We start from the raw sequence: 12480 nt of genomic DNA, 5'->3' as shown, positions 1-12480 counted from the left end.
ATAAATCACAATAGCAGCAGTCATACAACAGTTATAGCTGTGTGACTGTTTTCGGCTAACCACCAACACAGCAACAGTTGTAGATAGGTGACTGTTTACAGCTAACCACCAACACAGCAACAGTTGTAGATAGGTGACTGTTTACAGCTAACCACCACCACAGCAACAGTTGTAGATAGGTGACTGTTTACAGCTAACCACCAACACAGCAACAGATGTAGCTAGGTGACTGTTTACAGCTAACCACCAACACAGCAACAGATGTAGCTAGGTGACTGTTTACAGCTAACCACCAACACAGCAACAGATGTAGCTAGGTGACTGTTTACAGCTAACCACCACCACAACAACAGTTGTAGCTGTGTGACTGTTTACAGCTAACCACCAACACAGCAACAGTTGTAGATAGGTGACTGTTTAAAGCTAACCACCACCACAACAACAGATGTAGCTAGGTGACTGTTTACAGCTAACCACCACCACAACAACAGATGTAGCTAGGTGACTGTTTACAGCTAACCACCACCACAGTGCTAACACAATAGAGCCGTCGTTCAATAATATCTGTTTCTGGATAGAAGGTGGTCCAGGTGACATATCAGTCTTGTTTTGTTTACTCCCCCCTCCTCCTCTTTCCCTCCTTGTCTTCTTCCCCTCTAGCGTTTTGCAGTCTTTTCTCTGTGTGTGTGTGTGTGTGTGTGTGTGTGTGTGTGTGTGTGTGTGAGAGTGGGTCTGATGAGCTTGTCCAGGTTAAAGGGTAATTACTTCAAAGGGGATCTCTGACTGCCGAGAGCGAGGCTGGCGACCGGAGGGGGGGGGGGGACTCAACTCCTCGCTGAGAGCACTTAACACAGCCTCACCCCTCCTCACCCCTCAGCCTTCCCCACCTCTCACCTCTCCTCTCCTCTGATTGCCCGCATACCCAATGACATCGCCACCCCTGCTGTTGATTTTCTTACTTTTTCCTCCTTTTCCTCCCTTCTTCAAAGCACCCACTCTGCAGCCCTCTCCACAAATTACAACAGCTCTGGGTTTAGGGGCAATTTGACCAAATGCAGGGCCCCCGCAAAATGAGGATGGGAAGTAGTGGTGGTGGAGTGGGGTACGGGGAGTAGCTGAAGTGGGGGGCCGAGGGGGTCTGGAATTAATGACCAATTAATTGGTTAAAGCACCGCACCACTGTGGTAAACACCAGACCTAAATGAGGATTATCCAATTTTGTGGGGTGGGGAGAGGGGAAGAAGGGGGTGGTATGTTGATTCCACAAAAATAGTATTCAGCTCACAAGAGATAACAGCCCCACGTTTGCGTTGGCAATTGTCTGCTCGAAATCTATTATTTTCAGGCCAAAGGTTGGGGAGAAGTACTGGTAAAATAGGACTTTCTGGAGATATAGTCAATGCACACAGTTGTTGAATTGCTCACTTATTGAGTGAGAAGGGGAAAACAAGATTTCCTGGCTGATGACATTTCTTCATTTAAAAAAGACATACAAACAACTACAACGACAGTTTACATTGTACATATGCTATACGATCTCTCCCACTTTCCCTCCACTTTCTAACTGACATTTTGACATATTCCACCATAAACGAGGGGAGGAGAAAGAGAAAATGAAGATACAGTGCGATGAGACAGGTGGAAAATTATTCAGAATCCTCTGATGAATTCTAATTCAAGACGATACAGCTTCGCGGTACATTTCAACCAATTTTGATCAAACGGATGTGATCTACCATATGTCATAGTGAATGCTAATTGGTCAAGATTCCAGAAGACCTCGCCACTGAGCCATATAGCGAGGATCTAAGGAGAGCGTTGGTGCTCCAGGGAAATACCAGACGCCACAATCTATCAGCTGCTGAATGGTAGGCCTTAGGTTCAGATTAGAGTACATTTCAGAACGCATTCCATTTCAGACTGTATTCCATTTCAGACTGTTTTCCATTTTGGACTGAATTCCAATTTAGACTGTATTGCATTTCAGACTGTATTCAAACTATTTCATTTCAGACTGTATTCCATTTTAGGACTGTATTCCAATTTAGACTGTATTCCATTTCAGACTATTCTATTTCAGACTGTATTCAATTTCAGACTGTTTTCCATTTTGGACTGAATTCCAATTTAGACTGTATTGCATTTCAGACTGTATTCAAACTATTTCATTTCAGACTATATTCCATTTCAGACCGTATTCAAACTATTTCATTTCAGACTGTATTCCATTTGAGACTGTATTCCATTTTAGGACTGTATTCCATTTTAGGACTGTATTCCAATTTAGACTGTATTCCATTTCAGACTGTATTCCATTTCAGACTGTATTCAAACTATTTCATTTCAGACTAGGTGGTAGAAGGATTACTGTTATACTATTCCAGGTATTCCTTAAAGAGGTAGGGTTTCAAGTGTCTCCGGAAGGTGGTCGTGTGGGAGCTTGTTCCACCATTGGGGTGCCAGAGCAGCGAATAGCTTTGACTGGGCTGAGCGGGAACTGTGCTTCCGTAGAGGTAGAGGGGGCTAGCAGGCCAGAGGTGGATGAACGTAGTGCCCTCGTTTGGGTGTAGGGTCTGATCAGAGCCTGAAGGTAAGGAGGTGTCGTTCACCTCACAGCTCCGTAGGCAAGCACCATGGTTTTGTAGTAGATGCGCGCTTCAACTGGAAGCCAGTGGAGTGTGCGGAGGAGCGGGGTGACATGAGAGAACTTGGGAAGGTTGAACACCAGATGGGCTGCAGCATTCTGGATAAGTTGTAGGAGTTTAATGGCACAGGCAGGGATCCCAGCCAACAGCGAGTTGCAGTAATCCAGACGGGAGATGACAAGTGCCTGGATTAGGACCTGTGCCGCTTTCTGTGTAAGGTAGGGTCGTACTCTGCGAATGTTGTAGAGCATGAACCTGCAGGATCGGGTCACCGCTTTGATGTTGGCGGAGAATGACAGGGTGTTGTTCAGGGTCACGCCAAGGTTCCTTGCACTCTGGGAGGAGGACACAATGGAGTTGTCAACCGTGATGGCGAGATCATGGAGCGGGCAGTCCTTCCCCGGGAGGAAGAGCAGCTCCGTCTTGCCGAGGTTCAGCATGAGGTGGTGATCCGACATCCACACTGATATGTCCGCCAGACATGCAGAGATGTGATTCGCCACCTGGTTATCAGAAGGGGGAAAGGAGAACATTAATTGTGTGTCGTCTGCGTAGCAACGATTGGAGAGACCATGTGAGGATATGACAGAGCCAAGTGACTTGGTGTATAGAGAGAATAGGAGAGGGCCTAGAACTGAGCCATAGGGGACACCAGTGGTGAGAGCACGTGGTGCGGAGACAGATTCTCACCACGCCACCTGGTAGGAGCGACCTGTCAGGTAGGACGCAATCCAAGAGTGAGTAGCGCCGGACATGCCCGACTTGGGGAGGGTGGAGAGGAGCATCTGATGGTTCACAGTATCAAAGGCAGCAGATAGGTCTAGAAGGATAAGAGCAGAGGAGAGAGAGTTAACTTTAGCAGTGCGGAGAGCCTCCGTGACACAGAGAAGAGCAGTCTCAGTTGAATGACCAGTCTTGAAACCTGACTGGTTTGGATCAAGAAGGTCATTCTGAGAGAGATAGCAGGAGAGTTGGCTAGAGACGGCACACTCAAGAGTTTTGGAGAGAAAAGAAAGAAGGGATACTGGTCTGTAGTTGTTGACATCGGAGGGATCGAGTGTAGGTTTTTTGAGGAGGGGTGCAACTCTCGCTCTCTTGAAGACGGAAGGGACATAGCCAGCGCTCAAGGATGAGTTGATGAGCGAGGTGAAGTAAGGGAGAAGGTCTCCGGAAATGGTCTGGAGAAGAGAGGAGGGGATAGGGTCAAGTGGGCAGGTTGTTGGGCGGCCGGCCGTCACAAGTCGCAAGATTTCATCTGGAGAGAGAGGGGAGAAAGAAGTCAAAGCATAGGGTAGGGCAATGTGAGCAGGACCAGCGGTGTCATTTGACTTAATAAATGAGGATCGGATGTCGTCAACCTTCTTTTCAAAATGGTTGACGAAGTCATCCACAGAGAGGGAGGAGGGAGGGGGAGGAGGAGGAGGATTCAGCAGGGAGGAGAAGGTGGCAAAGAGCTTCCTAGGGTTAGAGGCAGAGGCTTGAAATTTAGAGTGGTAGAAAGTGGCTTAGCAGCAGAAACAGAGGAAGAAAATGTAGAGAGGAGGGAGTGAAAAGATGACAGGTCCGCAGGGAGTCTAGTTTTCCTCCATTTCCGCTCGGCTGCCTGGAGCCCTGTTCTGTGAGCTCGCGATGAGTCGTCAAGCCACGGAGCAGGAGGGGAGGACCGAGCCGGCCGGGAGGGTAGGGGACAAAGAGAGTCAAAAGATGCAGAAAGGGAGGAGAGGAGGGATGAGGAGGCAGAATCAGGAGATCGGAGGGAGAAGGATTTAGCAGAGGGAAGAGATGATAGGATGGAAGAGGAGAGAGTAGCGGGAGAGAGAGAGAGCAAAGGTTGCGACGGCACATTACCATCTGAGTAGGGGCAGAGTGAGTATTGTTGGAGGAGAGCGAGAGAGAAAAGGATACAAAGTAGTGGTCGGAGACTTGGAGGGGAGTTGCAGTGAGATTAGTAGAAGAACAGCATCTAGAAAAGATGAGGTGAAGCGTATTGCCTGCCTTGTGAGTAGGGGGGGACGGTGAGAGGGTGAGAGGGTGAGGTCAAAAGAGGAAAGGAGTGGAAAGAAGGAGGCAGAGAGAAATTAGTCAAAGGCAGACGTAGGAAGGTTAAAGTCACCCAGAACTGTGAGTGGTGAGCCATCCTCAGGAAAGGAACTTATCAAGGCGTCAAGCTCATTGATGAACTCTCCAAGGGAACCTGGAGGGCGATAAATGATAAGGATGTTATGCTTGAATGGGCTAGTGACTGTGACAGCATGGAATTCAAATGAGGAGATCATTTGAATTCCATGCTGTCACAGTCACTAGCCCATTCAAGCATAACATCCTTATCATTTATCGCCCTCCAGGTTCCCTTGGAGAGTCGTGGTCCTCTGTAGCTCAGCTGGTAGAGCACGGCGCTTGTAACGCCAAGGTAGTGGGTTCGATCCCCGGGACCACCCATACACAAAAATGTATGCACGCATGACTGTAAGTCGCTTTGGATAAAAGCGTCTGCTAAATGGCATATTATATTATATTATAGGAGATAAACAGATGGTTCAGGGGGAAAAGAGAGAATGTCCACTTGGGAGAGATGAGGATTCCTGTGCCACCGCCGCGCTGACCAGATGCTCTCGGGGTATGCGAGAACACATGATCAGACGAGGAAAGAGCAGTAGGAGTAGCAGTGTTTTCTGTGGTAATCCATGTTTCCGTCAGCGCCAAGAAGTCGAGGGACTGGAGGGTAGCATAGACTGAGATGAACTCTGCCTTGTTGGCCGCAGAACGGCAGTTCCAGAGGCTGCCGGAGACCTGGAACTCCACGTGGGTTGTGCGTGCAGGGACCACCAGATTATAGTATAGAATAGCGCCTGAGAAGATGGCTGCCGTTTTACAGCCCTCTAACCAATTGTGCTATTATGTGTGTTTTTCCGCGTTATTTGTAATTTATTCTGTACATAATTTTCTTCCATCGTCTCTTATAACCAAAAAGAGCTTCTGGATATCAGGACAGCGATTACTCACCTCGTATTGGATGAAGATTTTTTCTTCAACGAGTCGGACGCAAAGGATATCCTACAGACACCCGACAAGGCCCAAATCCCGTCATTCGCATGAGAAAGAGACGGAGATATCGTGGACGTAGGTCAGGGTGCCTTGTAAGGATCCGACGGCGAGCGAGCAAACTGCCTCTTCCATCAAACCTATTAGCCAATGTTCAATCATTTGAGAATAAATTGGATGACCTAAGATTACGGTTATCTTACCAACGGGACATTAAAAACTGTAATATCTTATGTTTCACGAGTCGTGGCTGAACGACGACATGGACAACATACAGCTAGCGGGCTATACGCTACATCGGCAGGATAGAACGGCTGACTCCGGTAAGACAAGGGGTGGCGGTCTGTGTATATTTGTAAACAACAGCTGGTGCACAAAATCAAATACTAAGGAAGTCTCAAGGTTTTGCTCGCCTGAGGTAGAGTATATTATGATAAGCTGTAGACCACACTATTTACCAAGAGAGTTTTCATCTATATTTTTCATAGCTGTCTATTTACCACCACAAACCAATGCTGTCATTAAGATTGCACTGAATGAGCTGTATAAGGCCATAAGTGAACAGGAAAACGCTCATCCAGAGGCAGCGCTCCTAGTGGCCGGGGACTTTAATGCAGGGAAACTTAAATCTGTTCTACCTAATTTCTACCAGCATGTTAAATGTGCAACCAGAGGAGAAAAAAAACTCTAGACCACCTTTACTCCACACACAGAGACGCATACAAAGCTCTCCCTCGCCCTCCATTTGGCAAATCTGACCATAACTCTATCCTCCTGATTCCTGCTTATAAGCAAAAACTGAAGCAGGAAGCACCAGTGACTCGGTTAATAAAAAAGTGGTCAGACGACGCAGATGCTAAGCTACAGGACTGTTTTGCTAGCACAGACTGGAACATGTTCTGGGATTCTTCAGATAGCATTGAGGAGTACACCACATCAGTCACTGGCTTCATCAATAAGTGCATCGATGATGTCGTCCCCACAGTGACCGTACATACATACCCCAACCAGAAGCCATGGATTACAGGCAACATCCGCACTGAGCTAAAGGGTAGAGCTGCCGCTTTCAAGGAGCGGGACTCTAACCCGGACGCTTATAAGAAATCCTGCTATGCCCTCCGAAGAACCATCAAACAGGCAAAGAGTCAATACAGGACTAAGATTGAATCGTACTACACCGGCTCTGACGCTCGTCGGATTTGGCAGGGCTTGAAAACTATTACAAACTACAAAGGGAAGCACAGCCGCGAGCTGCCCGCGAGCTGCCCGCGAGCTGCCCAGTGACACAAGACTTCAAGACGAGTGATCACACTCTCCGTAGCCAATGTGGGTAAGACTTTTAAGCAGGTCAACATTCACAAGGCCGCAGGGCCAGATGGATTACCAGGACGTGTACTCCGAGCATGTGCTGACCAACTGGCAAGTGTCTTCACTGACATTTTCAACATGTCCCTGACTGAGTCTGTAATACCAACATGTTTCAAGCAGACCACCATAGTCCCCGTGCCCAAGGACACTAAGATAACCTGCCTAAATGACTACCGACCCGTAGCACTGACGTCTGTAGCCATGAAGTGCTTTGAAAGGCTGGTTATGGCTCACATCAACACCATTATCCCAGAAACCCTAGACCCACTCCAATTTGCATACCGCCCCAACAGATCCACAGATGATACAATCTCTATTGCACTCCACACTGCCCTTTCCCACCTGGACAAGAGGAACACCTACGTAAGAATGCTATTCATTGACTACAGCTCAGCATTCAACACCATAGTGCCCTCAAAGCTCATCACTAAGCTAAGGATCCTGGGACTAAACACCTCCCTCTGCAACTGGATCCTGGACTTCCTGACGGGCTGCCCCCCAGGTGGTAAGGGTAGGTAACAACACATCTGCCACACTGATCCTCAACACGGGGGCCCCTCAGGGGTGCGTGCTCAGTCCCCTCCTGTACTCCCTGTTCACCCATGACTGCATGGCCAGGCACAACTCCAACACCATCATTAAGTTTGCCGATGACACAACAGTGGTAGGCCTGATCACCGACAACGATGAGACAGCCTATAGGGAGGAGGTCAGAGACCTGGCCATGTGGTGCCAGGATAACAACCTCTCCCTCAACGTGACCAAGACAAAGGAGATGATTGTGGACTACAGAGAAAAAAAAGAGGACTGAGCACGCCCCCATTCTCATTGACGGGGCTGTAGTGGAGAAGGTTGAGAGCTTCAGGTTCCTTGGTGTACACATCACCAACGAACTATCATGGTCCAAACACACCAAGACAGTCGTGAAGAGGGCACGACAAAGCCTATTCCCCCTCAGGAGACTGAAAAGATTTGGCATGGGTCCTCAGATCCTCCAAAAATTCTACAGCTGCACCATCGAGAGCATCCTGACTGGTTGCATCACCGCCTGGTATGGCAACTGCTCGGCCTCCGACCGCAAGGCACTACAGAGGGTAGTGCGTACGGCCCAGTACATCACTGGGGCCAAGCTTCCTGCCATCCAGGACCTCTATACCAGGCGGTGTCAGAGGAAGGCCCTCAAAATTGTCAAAGACTCCAGCCACCCAAGTCATAGACTGTTCTCTCTGCTACCGCACGGCAAGCGGTACCGGAGTGCCAAGTCTAGGTCCAAAAGACTTCTCAACAGCTTCTACCCCCAAGCCATAAGACTCCTGAACAGCTACCCGGACTATTTGCACTGCCCCCCCACCCCATCTTTTTACGCTGCTGCTACTCTGTTAATTATTTATGCATAGTCACTTTAACTCTACCCACATGTACATATTACTTCAACTACCTCAACTAGCCGGTGCCCCCGCACATTGACTCTGCACCGGTACCCCCCTGTATATATAGCCTCCCTACTGTTCTTTTATTCTCAACACTTTTTAGTTGTTGTTTTATTTTACTTTTTTATTAAAAAATTAATGCACTGTTGGTTAAGGGCTGTAAGTAAGCATTTCACTGTAATGTCTGCACCTGTTGTATTCGGCGCATGTGGCCAATAAAATTTGATTTGATTTGATTAGAGTGGCAGCAGCTACGCGGTGTGAAGCGTTTGTATGGCCTGTGCAGAGAGGAGAGAACAGGGATAGACAGACACATAGTTGACAGGCTACAGAAAAGGTTACAATAACGCAAAAGAGATTGGAATAAAATTAACTAAACATCTGGGGAAGCGAGAGAGCGGGGCCTCCCTCACTTACCTTTCACTGAAACACTCAAATATAACTCTCCCAACTTCCACTTTAGAAATTATAATTGTTGTAAACTACAGCGGTTCAATGTTTTCTAGGAATAGACTCTAACTTAGTTTATTCAGCTAACTAACTATTCTTCCGTGAAAACCGCCCAGAGCACCGTATCCTATGACGCCATAGCTAACTAGCATGCTAGCATCCAATAACACACGGTTTAGCACCAATAATTGGTTACAACAAACTACCAATAGTGTGTTGACACACTAAACAGATCATTCGTGTCCATTTCTAGTTCCTTTCATAACGCATAAATAATTAAACGTTGGCTAGCTAGCACAAAGTCAGTCATGCTAGCTACACAAGTGGACTACACATCTCAAATGTTCAGAAAGTGAAGCTTTACGTTGCAAAATTCTCATTGACTAAAATGATATTGTATTTAGTTGCTACAGTACTTCTAGCTGGGAGTGTTGGCTAGCTAGCAATGGCTGCGGTGTTGACTTTGTTTGAAAAACGGCTTCGCTGCGAACTAATGTAGCTGGCTAAAATGATATTGTATTTAGTTGCTACAGTACTGCTAGCTGGTAGTGTTGGCTAGCTAGCAATGGCTGCGGTGTTGACTTTGTTTACAAAACGGCGTCGCTGCGAACGAATGTAGCTGGCTAGTTAACCTCAATAGTTTCTCTATACTACACCTTTATCTTTGATACAAAGACAACTATGTAGCTAGCTAACATTACACTAATCAAATCGTTCCATTGTAATGTAATGTGTGTCATATTACCTGAGGAGCGAAGTACGTTCTGTAGCTCCTACAGACCTTATTTCATTTCAGACTGTATTCAATTTCAGACCATATTCCATTTTAGATTGTATTCCATTTTAGGACTGAATTCCATTTCAGACTGTATTTAATTTCAGCTTCTGCAAAAGTGGATGGGAGACACTGGTTTTGGACCTAACTCTAATGCAACCCTAAAATCCCAACTGGAAAACATGAGATCCAGAGGTTTTCATCAGTTCTTACTTCAGTTCAAGAACAATGACAACATCAGTGTTATGTCACTTGTCATCGACTGTCATGACATAGTATGACAGCATTATGAAGATGCTATGTCACCACATTTCAAGACTTGAATGACAAAGAGAAGACAAGGGCAGGCTAATTCCAAAACAAACTATAATATATTTGATGAATTACAATCATGCTAAAAGTGGCGATAAATGACGATGATAATAACTACTGTGATTCATCAACGTACCATCAGTTATCCTACAGTGGCTTAATGTTTCATCAACATACCATCCGTTATCCTACAGTGGCTTAATGTTTCATCAACGTACCATCCGTTATCCTACGGTGGCTTAATGTTTCATCAACGTACCATCAGTTATCCTACAGTGGCTTAATGTTTCATCAACGTACCATCCGTTATCCTACAGTGGCTTAATGTTTCATCAACATACCATCCGTTATCCTACAGTGGCTTAATGTTTCATCAACGTACCATCCGTTATCCTACGGTGGCTTAATGTTTCATCAACGTACCATCAGTTATCCTACAGTGGCTTAATGTTTCATCAACATACCATCCGTTATCCTACAGTGGCTTAATGTTTCATCAACGTACCATCCGTTATCCTACGGGGGCTTAATGTTTCATCCACTCAGGTTGCAGAGGGAACAGACACCATCCTTCATCATCACAGCTCTCTCTCTGCAGTCAGTGAGACCTCAATTCAATCTAGTGTGTCATCATTCCCTTCAGACTGAGCCAGAGATACATTCTCTCCCTAATCATCATGGTTGTCAGCATCCACAAAACCTTGGACCCCGGACTAGCATTTGAGATGTAGATTTTTATGGACACGGGGAAATAAAAACGGTCAACTTCAGGCGGGCGTAGTGGGGGGGTTAGTTCCCGTACTTGGGTGGAGCGGTGGGGTGGGTGGTTCTGCAGTCTGCAATGACAGGAGGTCTTTCAGCACCGTTGGTGGTGCTAGACTGGGCGCATTGGTTACAGTAAATTAGCATTCGAGCCGCGGCGCGCGTTTAGTACATTGCGATTGGGTTCAGCGGAGGCTGTCCCGAGGGATACGTCTGGGGAGCGACGCGGCGGCACGGTGGGCGGGACCGGCCTGTCAAAATGTGATAATAAAGCACTAGGGCGCCTGCCGGATGAATGCGTGCGAGAGGGCATCCATCTTGAAAACACACGCTGAAGGGGATGCTGCCAAGTGACAGGAGAGAAGCGGCGAGGAGAGAGCAGTGGGGTCTGGAGCTGGTCAGGGTGGTGTGGGGAAGGGAGGGAGGGAGAAAGAGGGGGAACTTTTCTGTGGAGCTTAGTGCTCTATAACCCAACTACCTAGGACTGTCCAGTACCTGTTAGAGAGAGAGAGAGAGAGACAGACAGAGAGAGAGAAAGAGAGAGTGAGAGAGAGTGAGAGAAAGAGAGAGAGAGTGAGAGAAAGAGAGAGAGAGAGAGAGAGAGAGAGAGAGAGAGAGAGAGAGAGAGAGAGAGAGAGAGAGAGAGAGAGAGAGAGAGAGAGAGATGAAAAGGAGAACATTTTAATTAAATGGTGGCACGGTGCACTTAACCTTTCCTAATAATGTGTGGCCTGCTGAACCAGCTTCGTTGATGTTTTATCAATATTCTTAATTAATAGCCGCCTGCCATATTTTGGACAGTGTTTATACAATATGGCTGAGTAATGAAAATCAATGGCTGGTTAACATTTTTCATATTTCTCTCACTTTAATGTGTTAACGGCTTAGATATTATTTCAAAATGTATATTTGGCTTTTTCAGCAATGTCATAGTTAACCAACAGCATTGTCTACTTGCTTGTCTACTTTCAGTGTCAAACCTATACAGTGCAGTGTATCCATACAACTGATTGTTTGAAGCCTTAAACCGGCTGTGATGAGATTGACCTTTCACTCTGTGAGATATGATAGTCATTTCTCACCCACAATGTCCTGGAGGCAATAACCTCCAACCCTCCCAACCCTTCCAATCTGCCCCTCATTTGAAATGACCTGTCTCCCTGTCTGCCTCTCACATTATAGAAACATTATGGAGGCTAAGACCAAAACTGTTTTGTCCTTAACTGGACCACAACAACCCCCAATGCTCCCCTCAACCAGCACATCATTTGACATGACAGGCCTGTCTCCATGTCTGTCTATTGCACCAGTCTGACTGCCTGTCTCCCTGTCTGTCTCCCTGTCTGTCTGTCTGTCACATTATGGAAGCTAAGACCAAACTATCTCGAACTAGATTGGACCACAATAATCCCCAACCCTGCCAAAACCCTTCATTTGACACTAAAGTTCCTTGAAATTGTGAAGTGAAACGATGGAACAATAGTGAAACAGAGCAATTCAGTTTGGATTAAGGCTACTTTCACACTGAGAAGAGTGTTGCCCAAAATACCTGAATATCTTTTCCAGCATTTCTTGTCATTTTTACGTTTTAGTCATTTAGCAGATGCTCTTATCCAGAGCCACTTACAGTTAGTGAGTGCATACATTATTTATCTTATTTTTCAAACTGGCCCCCCGTGGAATCGAACCCACAACC

Source organism: Coregonus lavaretus, assembly GCF_964263955.1.
Source record: "Coregonus lavaretus genome assembly, contig: SUPER_35_unloc_1, whole genome shotgun sequence".
NCBI lineage: Eukaryota > Metazoa > Chordata > Actinopteri > Salmoniformes > Salmonidae > Coregonus > Coregonus lavaretus.
Note: the sequence above shows the minus strand (reverse complement) of the source record.